The 12,685-nt window shown below is 40.8% G+C and overlaps 1 pseudogene; it reads right to left on the bottom strand.

Annotated features, from left to right (window-relative positions):
* Positions 1-3,021: 3,021 nt before the first annotated feature.
* LOC149187611 (putative polyamine transporter At1g31830 pseudogene) lies at positions 3,022-3,776 on the bottom strand (annotated as a pseudogene).
* Positions 3,777-12,685: the final 8,909 nt, after the last annotated feature.

Genomic DNA, 12,685 nt, shown 5'->3' with positions numbered 1-12,685 from the left:
CGCCCTCCCGTCGGTTCGTCGGTTCGTCGACTCGCCTTCATTGGCTCGCACGCCCATCAACTCTTCCGTTCGTCGGCTAGCCCACCCACGGGTATATACAACGGACTGCTCACCATTCAATCACATTTCTTCGTTTAACCTTCGCATGTGTTGCGGTTCGTTCGACTCGCCCGCGCCTTCTCTCCGCACGCCCTCACCCAACCGCACCTGCAGCTCGAGGTCCTTACATCCTCCTCCACCCGAAGTCATTGTCATCTTCGACAATCCTTTTCCACCCCAAAAACCATCTGTCACCAAGATGTCCATACCAATGCCACATAATCCATCAATATGTGCTCTACGAACAGTCATCTTCTTAATCCATGGCTTCCATCCGTTTATATATTGCAAACATCCCTGCAACATATATAATACAACAATCTCCATGATGTGTCATTCCATCATGTGAACTCCTCTGCATAATACTCTAGCCAACACAACATCTTAGTGAAACAAATACATTTATCTGACACAAATCCAGTGCACTGCATGCCCCCATGTCATCGAACTGATTGGGTAGCTAATCTAACAATAACGCTCAACCCATGAGAATGTACCTTCTCCATGCCACCGTCGGTTGTTTCTTCAGCGACCTCTCACAATCTCAAACTCAACCAAGAATTTGTTGAAAACCCATGCTCAGGTCCATGGAATCTTCATCCCATCTACAACATGTCATGATGTTTATGCCAATGTGCTGCCTCGCAGTTGCATTCATTCCTACATCATCTACCTGTCATCATAAAGAAGCCTCCTCTAAGGCCTCTTGGTGCCTGCTCAAATGTTTAGAGACTCACTGCCATGAGCAACTAACAATGAGCCCCATCTTCTAAGTCATCTAAGAAGATGTGGAGAGAGCAAAGCGTGAAGGCTCTCCCTCACTAATCAGCTCAACCCATCTGTCTGGATCTTCCATTTCCATTATCTGTAGATATGCAACCTGATCCTCCACTTGGACATTTGGCCTCATATATTCTTCATTATAGTCATCGTCATCCTTCACTGCCACCAACCTCCTAGACAAATCCAAGATGCTATCTGACAATGTCTTGATAACCTGTCATTGTTCCATAAGCTTTGTCTCTGCAACAGACATCCGCTTACAGACCTCATCCATACGCTTCTCATCCCCCATCTGCATCACTGCCAACTTACACTCGGGTCTTGTTACTCCCATGGTTGGAACTCCAATGGGTACATCTTCCCTTCCATCGTAAATGTACAACTTCTTCAAATGTGGAAAAATCATTGCATCATAATGTTTCAAAAATTCCATTCCCAGCACAGCTTTATAGTCATCAATCCGCACTATAGTGAAGTTGACTTTCCCGGTCCACTCACCAAGTGTTGTGTCCACTTTTTCAGCCACACCAATCACGAAATCAGGAGGAGAATTCACTGTCTTTATTTGTGCCTGCACCGGTACAAATTTCAGCCCAATCCTTCTTGCAATATCCTCACTCATGAAGTTGTGAGTAGCGCCACTATCCACCATAGTGAGCACATCAGCACTCCCAATCTTCATCCGAACATACTCCAAACTGTTCCTTTCCGGATCTTTTCGTGAGACTGCTTCCATAGCAGCTGCAACTCCAAGAATCTGTATCATCCCCACAGAAGTCTCTTCTTTCTTCGTATTGGACTATGCCATCGCAGCCACTTTCGTTCTTGAAGGAGAATTCTTCACCGTATGTTGTTCCTCACATATCCAACACTTCAATGGTTTCTTCATCTTCGTATTATCATACGACTTCGAAGCACCATCTTTCATACTTTTTTCTTTCGGCTTATCGAACTTCTTCTTTTTCTCGTCAGCAGTTTCGTCATAATGCTCCACCAAACAATCTACGACAGCAAAAGCTTCCTCAAGTGTCTTTATCTTCTGTCTCTTCACTTCATTTCGAGCCCAAGGTTTCAGCTCTATAACAAAGTTGAACACCTTGTCCCTCTCCGCCATGTCCGAAAGTTCCAGAACTACACTTGCAAACTCTCGCTAATATGCTTGCAGACTTCTCGTTTGCTTCATGTATTTTATTTTCATCCTTGCATCCCATGTTTCATCCTGTGGATTGAAGTGGGTCTACAAAGACTTCTTCATGTCATTGCACAAAGTTATGTCGTCAGCACTTCCATTGGCAATCTGATCCATCCTCCTTCGCCACCACATCTTAGCATCCTTCGTCAAGAATTGAGCAGCTACTTTTACCTTAGTTTCCTCATCAGGTAATCCCAAGTGTTCCAAGTACTGTTCCATGTCCCATAGAAAGTTGCCAAGAGTCTTCGCACTCCTTGTACCATCATAAGAATCTAGTTCCTTGACTTTCACATGAGACACTCCTCCACCTGAATTATGTCTCATGACCTTCTTCAAAACCGCGATCTCATCTCGAGCTTCGTCAAGAGCTTGCTGCAAATCCAAGATTTTTGCCAAACCTTGATCTCTTGCTTTCCCAATCTCCTTGACTTCATCTTTTAGTTGTGTATATTTCCATTTCGTATACTCGTATCGATCCTTGAGCTCATCGAATTCTTCTTTCATCTTTGCATTGCCTTCATGATCTCAACCATCCTCGAAGTCCAATCAGAATCCAATTCCTCCATTCGTTCCAATACCTTGTTCATGAAAGCTTCACTTGCATTGCGGCTAGATTCACCTGTCACAACCTGAGGTTCCCCTGCCATCTCTGCCATCAACCTTCTTTGTGATCTAGTATAGACCATTCACTAGCTTCGATACGAACTGTCATGTTAGTGCAGTGGGATCAACTCCTTATCCCTGTCACAATGTATTACACTTCCCTTTCGCGAACCCGAATCACCCTCCAGATTTCTGAACCAGCTCCGATACCACCTGTCACAAAGTGATAGTGGGATCAGCCCTTCGTCACAATCTTCTAAATCAGCTCTGATACCACCTGTCACAAAGTGACATTGGGATCAACCCTTCGTCACGATCTTCTAAATCAGCTCTCATACCACCTGTCATGCCCATACATTGGCGGTACTCTTCCAACCACTCTGGCTTCTCCACCTCCCAGCTAGAGTGCTTGCATTGTCCCAAAAATTCAAGTTCGAGAACAACGTATTGAAATATAGGGACCAATCCATGTGACCTTCGTTTCCCATGAGCTAGCGCGAGGGCTTAATCCGAGGAATGGAAATCAGGGCCACGAAGATGAATGGTAGCAACGACACTGTTCCGAGCATGACCGCTGTCCAGCCCACGATCGAGAGCCCCATGAAGTTCAAGTAGCTTAGAACAATCGTGTAAATCAGAATCCCCACGTCTCTGACCCGACCGTTGCCAAAGGCCAGCAGAAGTACAACGAGGTAATCGAAACAGAGAACCGAGATGGCGGCATTGCTGATAATGCCGTTGATCCACCTCCACCAGCCCATGAGGAATCCCCAAAAGGGTCCAAAGGCCATTTCTGCCCATACCACGTAGCCATCATCGCCTGGGTACGTTGTGGCCAGCTCCACCGTCACTAGGGCCTCTGGGATGCTCCATATGACCAGGAAGACAAGGAACCCCGATATGGCCCATAGCGGACCGACCACTTGCACCACTGGCTCTTCGCCGAACAGGCCCCTGCGACTTCAGAATATATCAAAAATATCAGAGGGATGAGCTTCAGCTTCTTCGCTTTCGATGCTAGAAGAGGTTCAATCTGTTGACCACGGGTACCAATCATATCATTTTCTTGATCTCCACTTCTGTTCGAAGAGCCGCCCATCGAACTCCTGTTTTTGGGTCAGGGAATATCGAATCTCAGATGCAGATCCAGAGCCAATCGGGACTTAATGGGAGGCCAATATAGGAAAGAAAAGAAATAATCTCTGTATTGGAGCGATTGGTTTATAAGCTTCAGTTCGAATTCAGGCTGCCCTGAGAAAAACAGATGGACCATACGAAAGCATATGTCAGTCAAGTACCTACTTCGTCTGCAAAAATAAAATATCTGCGGTATCCATTTTGCATTATTTTGACGGGCAACAAATATTGACCTCCCCTTACTGCTAGAATGCAATACTAGTGCAAAATACTTGCAAGACAATATTAAAACGCAACTGAAAAAAATATCCTCTGCCTTGTACTGTCCAGAGGAACATTGACCTCTTAAATCTTATGAGAATGCACGACAATTTTAAAAATAGTTCCAACACAATAGTGGGAAATAATCTTCTATAGTGTATTTTAAGAGGAGAAAAGTTAATATCTTTTTATTATTATCTTTTCGGGTGAGATATTTCATATACTTTAGGATAAGGTTTAATGTTATGAATTTGGTTAAGGAGAATATAATTATTTTTTTCAATTCTCAATTTATTTTTTATTAGGGTGAGAATGCAATACAATTGAGTGGATTTAATATTTAAGAGTATGTGCTTCTTTTTAAGAGCTTCCTAAGAGGTTTGAAGTTCAAAATGAGAGGGATCCAAGAAGTGGGTTATCCTACAAATAAGAAAGTCTCATACATCAATTTGGAATGCAACTTGGTAGTAACCTTAAAAACAGATAATAAATAATAATAAAAGTGAAACAATTAAAAATATAAAATAATCACTAAGCTATATCAAAATAAAAGTAGAATGAAAAATAAAAAGTTAATATAAAACATAAATTAAACAATAGTAAATATTTAAAATTAAATAATAGTAAATATTTAAAATTGTAATTTGTTATGTATTATTTAAAATGTTAGAAATATGTTGGAGATATAATATATATTTGTATTTAAAAGTTATATGGATTAAAAATATTACACAAGTAATTTATATATCTATTTTTTATTCTTTAAAACACAATCATGAATTATGATTTCTTTAGATTTTTAAGAAAATGTTACGTGATTTTCATATTTATAATCATTACTTATAATACAAATTCAAATGGTGGGAGATTTGAAACAGAAAATGGCACCAACTGAAATCAATGATGTTAATGAGAACAATATATATAGCTTCCATCTGATATCTATTTCTATGGTTTATTATCCTCTATACAAGATAGGGTTCAAACAACACTTTTAAGCAACTCATATTAACCTTTTTTTAATTTATTGTTGGTTTATTTTCTATTTTTTCTTTTTCTTTTTATCATACAAAAGGTCAAACTATTTTATTTAAATTTAATCATTTTTTTTCTCTGTAATACTAAGTTGTGCATGAAGACAAGAGTTATGTGGATGTCACAAGATGTGACAAATCCTACACCAAAACATTATATTTTCATAAAACCAATATTTTAATTCATCTCATTCTATACCATTTGAGAATTGGGAAGACTCCTACTTTTAATCAAATTAAAATAAAAACAAACATATGTACATTATCCTACTATAGCTCCCAAAATTTATTTTGGTGTAAATGGCCAAAATATTTTGTATATCATTCATCATTTTGATATAAAATTGTAAAAAAAAATATAAAAAATAATGCCACACTAAAATCCATATACATAAAACAATATAATTATAAAATTAATTATGAAACTAAAGAATTATAAAACTCTTACTCTTAAAAAACCAACCAAAAACCTTCTTATGGTTGGTTCATATTTCCATTTCAAATTCAATAAAATTAGCCAATAACCATTAAATCTATAAATAACCCTATTAATTTTATAATTTTAAATGATTTTGGCTTCACCCATAAATCATTTTCCACTTTATACATAACCCTATTAATGATTTTGGTGATATCAAACTCCACCCCTAAATCATTTTCCACTTTATCCACCATCTTTACATGAGGCAAAATGAAAACTCAAAATAATTATAATAAAATATTTTTAATTTTTAATCACGATACGAATGATTAGTACTTAGCCAATAAAGAAAGTGTATAATAACGGTCTTACACGAAAAAGAACACTGGTTAACTTTAACTTTTGTGCAAAAGACATTACAATGAAAACAGATTTTACGTATAAATAGATAAACACAGAGTGAAGGTGACTATGTTTTAATGCATATCCGTGTTGAATTGAATGAGAGATGAGGATTACAAAATATGGTTCCAATCCAAACAAAAGACATCTATCTCTTCCCATCCATGGCAATACACAAAACTACGTTTCTGAAACGTTAAAGTCAAGATAGCTATCATTCCGGCACCCACGTGCAATGCATTGACTTTTTATAATTGCATTTCATGTCTATGACAGCAATAATTATCTCCGAGTTTAAGAGACAAACTTAGCGTTGAAGGGAAAATATGAAAGTATTTTCAGGCCGCTCATGTATACCAATTTTGGTAGGAATGGTGGCGGTAAGCTCCAGCTACAACATTGTTAATAAGGGAAGTGTGATGATATTTAAGAAATTATTGTTGTTTGTATTTATAATACTAGTAAAATTATACTAGTAAATATGGTTGATATATTTATATAAACATATATTAACTATATTAATAATTAACCGAAAATTCCTTTATTTCAATCCTGGGTGGATGAGCCGGTGTTGATTTTTTATATGCTTCAAAGATCCTTCGTCTTAGAGCGAAATCAACGGCGTAGGCTTGGGGTAGCACGAAGTGTTGTTATGAAAAAATATTTTGCAGCGAAATAAAATTAAAAGAGCGTCGTTGACATGTGGTTCCGGTCAGGCAGTTACATGACCACGTTTCCATTATCTCGCCGATGAATCCTCGTTTCAGCTGGGTGATTGATCGTTTCATAAGTGATGGATCATTTCTCCAAGCCGCGCCACTGTGAGGCAGGTAATATTAGTTTTTACCATGATCTGCCTTTGCAATAACATCGATTTCCCTTCCCAACATATTTAGCGTTTTCGGCGACATGATTTGAGTAGGTCAGAGTTTATGACGCAGGCGATGGAGCAGCGAGGTAGCTTTACTGATTCAGCGCGAGATTTGAGCGGTCGAGTAACGAAATAGCTTTATTTGCTCTGATTTGAGCAGTGGAGCACCGACATTATAACAACCGAATGGGTTTAGTGGTGTTATTGGTATGTTTTTGTGCCATTATTTAATCTTGTTTCATACTTTTTATTTATATGTTTATGATATTGGTATGTTTTTGGGTCATTATTTAATCTTGTTTCATACTGTTTGTTTATGATATGTTTTGCATTATTTAATATTGTTTCATATTTTTTATTTATATGTTTATGATATGCTTTGTATTATGATAGATTTTAGGGTTATTAGGGCGTTCAAGAACATTGAAGAATGTGTGGATATCCTATGTCCAAGTCCAAGAGGATTCACTCCAGCCTTTGGAATGGGGACAAATTAAATGGGCCACCTAAAGAGGAAGGGTTAAAACAAATTGGAGGAAAACTCCATTTGGTGCCTCTTACCCATTCGTGAATGCATGCAGGGTGTTATCTAATTCATCTTTTCCTGTGCCAACAAATGGTGGGAACAACTGGAATTTGGCAATGGGAGAGCATTGATTGGGTTCATGAAAATTACGACTTATGCTTACAGTGAGGATAACTCCAACTAAGGGGGCATTTAATCCTTAATGAGTCACGATAACAATATTGCATATTTTCTAAATTGTTGTTTTCTTGATTTGTATTGTACACAGGTTTTATTGGAAAATGTATTTCCTATTTGTCTGAGTTGTGATTTTTGTTATGTAAAGGAGTCTATTTTTATTAGTTAGGAGTTGTTTCCTAGAATGGTATATGGTTGAGATATTTTCTCGACTAGTTGATTGTGTGCCCAAGACAGTCTATATATCTTGAGACAGCACTAAATGTATTTATATGTAATCTTATTTGATGTGTATATACAATATAATTTGTAGTATCAAAATTTAAGTTGGTATCTGTTTGGGCCTAGGCCAAAGGAAATAAAGAGTTTGGTGAATATAATTTTTTTTTTTTGTTATCTATCATGGTATCTCATAGTATCGTTGTGCCGATATTTTCTTTACCAGTTGTTTTGCTATGCGCTATGAACCCGACATGAACTAGATCATAGAGCTGGCAGATCGCTTGTGGTTACAATGGTAAACAATGGACAATTGGTGGATCGATTTGCAAATCCGAGTCAATTGGTGGATCGATTGGTGCCTTCACACAGGAGGCTAAGTAAGCAGGGTTGCAAGGCCACAATGGCAGCGTGGCTGTAGTCGTGTTCAATAGATAGCAAAGTGCTCGAGGATGCCAAGATCCTTCATCAAGAACACAACATATATCAAGGACGCAATAGATAGGAAATTACTTGATCGATTTGTTTCAGAGATCGTTGGCACAACCGACAAACGTTGACAGAGATCATTTGGCACCGAGATTTACCTAATCGATCTTCCTTATTGATAGATCCATGGCTAATAAACCACTGTAAAGCATAGGCGTAATGGCCTAATGAAAGATCAATTATATGTGAAATATGTGGGAATGTAACAGAAAATACCAAGTGCATTTGTGAGGTTTTACTAATTTGCATCCCTGATAGAGGCTGACGAAAAGACGAGGCCAAGGATGGGAGTCAACGACTGTGTCAACGACATCGTATGTTGCCATGAGAGACCCAGCCTACGGATAGGACCTCTGCAGAGCTTCATATAGAAGGAGACAACGTTGCAGGGCTAGCCATTGCCATTGCCCTCCATAGGATTGACCTCAAGAGCCAAGTGATTGTTGGAATTTCTAAGTCTAACTGTTAGAAACCCTTCATGTACTTTTCTGATTTATTTCTGCCTACTTGTTCTGATTAATTAACAAGTTATTTACCATGTAAATATTGAAAATAAATACAAGTACATGCTCAACACATTACAGATAATCAACTGAAGGAAACAAAACAAGCACACAAGTGACACCGTTGTTTTTGGACCAATGTCATCGGAAAAACCCAATGCGGGAAAATCGGTGCAACTATCTGAGGGTTTTCATTATTAAGCAGTTTCAGAATACAATTTGGGTGCCAAAACCGGCTCACCCAACAGAGAATAATCTCGGTAGTAGTACCTCTCAGTCGGAGACAAATGTTCCAGATGAAACCCCAGATAAACACTCCAACAGTTTGCAGCTCCAATCTGCCCCATGAAAACCCCAACATCAGCCTCTAGGGACCGTGTCAGGCCTTTCTGGCCAAGAGTCTGCCCAACGTCACCCTAGCTCGCCCTGCGTCAACTTTTGGAGGCATTGCGTCAGCCCTTAGAGCCTCTGCGTCACCCACACTGGCTCTCTGGGGCACTATGCAGTTCCTAGCTACCTCTGTGTGGGCCCTCACTGGCTCTGCGTGATCCTCTAGCTAGCTTTGCATCCCTTTCTCCTAGTTTCTATATTGATCCTCTTGGTACTATATCTACCTCTCTTCTTCTGTATTCACTGCCCCTCAGCTGCAACTTTGATCACTCCTTCGATTTCCTCAGCAAACCCTTGCCTAGAAAATTGAATTCTTGATTAACTCGGTGTGTCCTCCAAGTGACCCTCAAGCCTCCTTTTATACTTTTCTCGTTGACAAATCAATGGCCAAGATTAAGTCCCTAATCAACGGCTGAGATTAATTTTGTCTTGATCCATGACTTTTGGACCATTTTAACACAGTTTTATATTAATACACATTAATATTTTATTTTCCCTAAGTTTATACTTAGGGACTCTATTAAAAATATTAATTATTTTAATATTTCTCAAACTGTTTAGAATCTGCCCAAACCATTTCTGGGTATTGGAGATAGCCTCTCCACCAATTTTCGATGCTAGAGTACATCTGATGCTACCCCAAATCAACACTCCCTCTTAGCGAGGATTGTGCTCTAGTAATACTCTTGACTAAGCATCGCTCTGATCATCTGACATCAGTCCTTATGCAGATGCTAGGCCTGCTGCCCAACATCCTCTGAAGCTGTTGCATCATGTACTGCTACCCATGGCCCTGCCACTGCCACTGTTGCATCTGTACAACAAATCTCTCTGCATTCGTGCTACTACCCATGGCTCTACCACTGCCACTGCTGCATCTGCACTGAAATCCCTCTCATCATGCTGTATCGTGCTGCCCATAGCACTGCCACTGCTAACTGCTGCACTGTAACTTAGTTACTGAGAAGTAAGTAATTGATCTCCCAACTTTGACATCTCTGTCAAGCTAAAGACACCATCGATGCTGAAACTCTATCTATCGCTGACAAGTGATCCCTCTCTGACCTCTGCGTTGCTGCAACAACTCTATGCATCTCGCACTCCTGCCTCACGTTGTCCTGGGGATCCCGCAGCGTAGCTCCCTCTGACGCTCCATCTGCATCCGTCTCTACTAACTTCTGTCAGTACTGCAACTCCTCTTTGGGGCTCCCGTAGCAAGATATAATCCAAGAGGTTGGGTACCCCGAGGATCCTGCCCCTCATCGCCTGTAGTCCGTCTGACTACAACTCGATGTCCCCCCACTTCCTCTCAAGTGGCGTATGACCACTCATGGCACCATCATCATCTGTCTCCACTTCTTTCTCCGCCCTTGCTAGCGCATCCTTGGTCTTAGAAGCCTCTCCTTTGCTCTTCTTCCTCGGACATTAGCTTGCATAAAGACCTAGTTCCCCACAGTTGAAGCATTTGACCTTGGAGAGGTCCTTCTTCTTCTATTTCTCCTCCTTTCCCTCAGATGCTAAGTCAACATCCTCCTCTTCCTCCTTCTTGATTCTAATCCCCTTGTCATTGCTTCCCGCCTTGCTTAGCCTTCTAATCTCTTCTTGGCGAAGCGTCACCCACATTTCCTCCCAATCTGGAAGGGTCGCCTTGCCCAGTATGCTTTGGACAAAAACCTCCCAATCCTCAAAGACTGCGTTCACAGTTGTTCTCACCATCAATTCTTGATCCGGTGTCGCCCCTATAGAAGTTAGTTGATGCTGGATCTCCTTCAATTGACCAAGGAAGGTGTTGATCTGTTCCCCTTTTTGCATCTGGTATGACCGCAACTAATTTTCAAGTAGCATCCTTCTTTGCACAGAATTGTGCTGGTACACTTTCTTCAGGGCCTCCCACATCTCATTTGTCGTGTCCTTTTCAGTAATATGTGGTACTACATTGTCCTTAACCCCATCAAGGATGATGCTCTTGGCCCTCGCCATTGCCTCCTCGTACTTGTCATTCTCAGCTGGGTCAACTCGGATTGCTATCGTCCTCAAGACGAAGTGATTGACACAATTCCTGTCTAGAACAGACAAGATTCCGGCCCTTCCAGACTACGAATTTTAAGGCTTCGTCCAGTCTTTCCTGGTCTCTTACCTCGTTCACTGCCATCTCGTTGCTCCTCTACTTCCCTCCTGGAAGTTCTTGCTGTGACTCCCTCTGAGCCTTGATTTCCCTCCTGGAAACCCTTCTGCCAATGTTGAGATGACCCCACTCTGATCGTTAGTGCAGCTGCGGCACTGATCCGGATTTCTTGGCTAGAAATCCTCGGTAGCAACTCTCTCCTCTTTGGTCTTGCCCTATTAGGTACTATTCTGACTACAGTACCCCACCAACTACACTCTGCAACTTACCCATAGCCTCCTAAACCCCAAAAAACTAAAGGTTAGAGCTTCTAGGCTCTATGCAATCCCAACACCAGAAAAAATCCGCACCTCCTATCCATGGTTCTCAATCCTTCCTGACTGAGAAATATGACCAGGAACTGCATAGGTTGAGACTGCTCCCCTCTACCATTGCGTTGATCCTCTTCCCGGCTCAAACTTGATGACATAGACACTGTGTCACCCCTTTCTTGCTACTTCTCTGCTAGGAACAACCTCTGTCACTCGGGACAACTGTTTTCTACTGTTGTTCCTCTCCCTGGTTGATGTCCTCAATTCTCCTATAATCTGAAACCACGCTCTGATACCATGTTGGAATTTCTAAGTCTAACTGTTAGAAACCCTTCATGTACTTTTCTGATTTATTTATGCTTACTTGTTCTCATTAATTAACAAGTTATTTACCATGTAAATACTGAAAATAAATACGAGGACATGCTCAACACATTATAGATTATCAACTGAAGCAAACAAAACAAGCACACAAGTGACACTGTTGTTTTTGGACCAATGTCCCCGGAAAAACTCAATGCGGGAAAATCGGTGCAGCTATCTGAGGGTTTTAATTATTAAGCAGTTTCATAATACAATCTGGGTGCCAAAACCAGCGCACCCAATAGAGAATAATCTCGGCAGTAGTACCTCTCAGTTAAAGATAGATGTTCTAGCTAAAACCCCAGATAAACACTCCAACAGCTACCAGCTCCAATCTGGCCCACGAAAACCCCAACGTTAGCCTCTAGGGATTGCGTCAGCCCTTTCTGGCCCAGCGTCTGCCCAACGTCACCCTAGCTCGCCCTGCAACAGCCTCTGGAGGCAATGTGTCAGCTCTCAGAGCCTCTGCGTCACCCATGCTGGCTCTTTGAGGCACTTCGCAGCTCCTGGTTGCCTTTGCGTGGGCCCTAACTGGCTCTACGTGATCCTCTAGCTAGCTCTGCGTCCCTCTCTCCTAGCTTCTACGTTGATCCTTCAAGTACCATCTCTACCTCTCTGATTCTGTATTCATTTCCCCTCAGCTGCAACTCTGATCACTCCTTCGATTTCCTCATAAACTCTGCCCCAGAATATCAAACTCTTGATCAGCTCAATGTGTCCTCCAAGTGACCCTCAAGCCTCTTTTTATAATTTTCTCGTTGACAAATCAATGGCCGAGA

The sequence above is a fragment of the Pinus tabuliformis genome, chromosome 3_1 (assembly GCF_031772625.1).
Source record: "Pinus tabuliformis cultivar Carrire ecotype Pingquan chromosome 3_1, CPIR1, whole genome shotgun sequence".
Classification (NCBI taxonomy): Eukaryota; Viridiplantae; Streptophyta; class Pinopsida; order Pinales; family Pinaceae; genus Pinus; species Pinus tabuliformis.
This window is presented reverse-complemented; position numbering and strand designations above follow the sequence as displayed.